The sequence below is a fragment of the Aotus nancymaae genome, unplaced genomic scaffold (assembly GCF_030222135.1).
Source record: "Aotus nancymaae isolate 86718 unplaced genomic scaffold, 86718_ANA_hifiasm-v0.15.2.pri h1tg000003l, whole genome shotgun sequence".
NCBI classification, from domain to species: domain Eukaryota; kingdom Metazoa; phylum Chordata; class Mammalia; order Primates; family Aotidae; genus Aotus; species Aotus nancymaae.
Genome location: NW_026988414.1, coordinates 16,249,857 through 16,251,175, shown reverse-complemented (window position 1 = coordinate 16,251,175; position 1,319 = coordinate 16,249,857). Strand labels below are relative to the sequence as shown.

The 1,319-nt window shown below is 37.8% G+C and overlaps 1 pseudogene; it reads left to right on the top strand.

The window, feature by feature from the left end:
* The first annotated feature begins 588 nt into the window (after nucleotides 1–588).
* Nucleotides 589–754, top strand: LOC135277478 (U2 spliceosomal RNA; annotated as a pseudogene).
* The last annotated feature ends 565 nt before the right edge of the window (nucleotides 755–1,319 follow it).

Below are 1,319 nucleotides of genomic sequence, written 5' to 3'. Positions count from 1 at the left end.
TTATATCCTCCTGGATTTTCTTCCTGGGCTCCTGGGAATCGCCTACTTAGCAGTTAGGAAAGGCTACTGGGTTACTACAGTTTTAAATGTGGCATGCCTGTCTTCTGTGGCTTTTCCTCTTTGGGAGAGAGCTAGGCTTTATTAAGAAACCTGCAAAACATGATTCTTCACTCTTTATCCATCAAGTCCATGGAGATGTTGATATAGCCCATTAGGTCTGAGGGACTGACAAGGCTGTTATTTTTCAATATTTTTCCAGAAATGGAGGCTTTGCTACAAAAAAAAAAAAAAAATGCCCTGTGGTTGGTCAAATGAATTTTGTGGTTGGTCAAATGAATTTTGATCACCTGAGTCCTTATTGGGTTAAAGTTTCTTTACCCTGGCTCTTCAATGAAGGAAAAATCTATACTGAATATCTAGTCATATGCCAAAGTGTGCTCCCTATGTTTTTCCATTTAATCTTAAAGAAAGACACAGATAATAATAACAGTGCCCTAATTTCATAAATGAAGAAACTGAGTATAAACACAATTTAAACTGGAGATTCTAAGGAATCTCTGCAGCTCATTATCATTCATTTACTTCCCTATCACTTCTCGGCCTTTTGGCTAAGATCAAGTGTAGGAGCTGTTCTTATCAGATTTACTTCCCTATGATAATCTTTAAGAGATAATGTGGTACAACTCACATTACTAGATTTTAGAATATTAGACTGAAGTCTCTTACTGACTGCATGACCTTGAGATAAAAATATGAACCTCTCTGAATCTTACCTTCCTCCCCTCTGTAGAGGTGCAAAATTTGAATACAGAAATGGGAAACAGTACTTACTAACTCTGTGTCTTAGGTCAGGTTTCCCCAAAGTAGTGTCTGAGATGATAAATCACGCACATGGTATTTATTAAGAACATGATTGTAGGAAAGATCAATAAGGTAAAAGCGGGAGGGGCGAGACAAAACCAAGCAAGTGCATGATTTTGGGTGAAGCCTCACTCTCAGCCTGACGCTGAGGAAACTCTAGAGCATGTTATTCCTTAGAGTTCGTCCTAACTCAAGGCAAAGTTGTATAATAATCAAAGTGGGGATATTTAGCATGATCCCAAACGTGTATAATCTTTTGTTATAAGAAAATTCAAAATTCTCTCTTCTAGCTATTTTGAGACATACAATACAACACTGTTAACCATAGTCATCCTACCGGGCAACAGAAGACCAGAACTTATTCCTCTTATCTAACCATAACATTGTATTTATTAATTAATCTCTCCTCATTCTGCTCCCCTCTTCACTCTCCAGCCTCTGGTGACCACAATTCTACT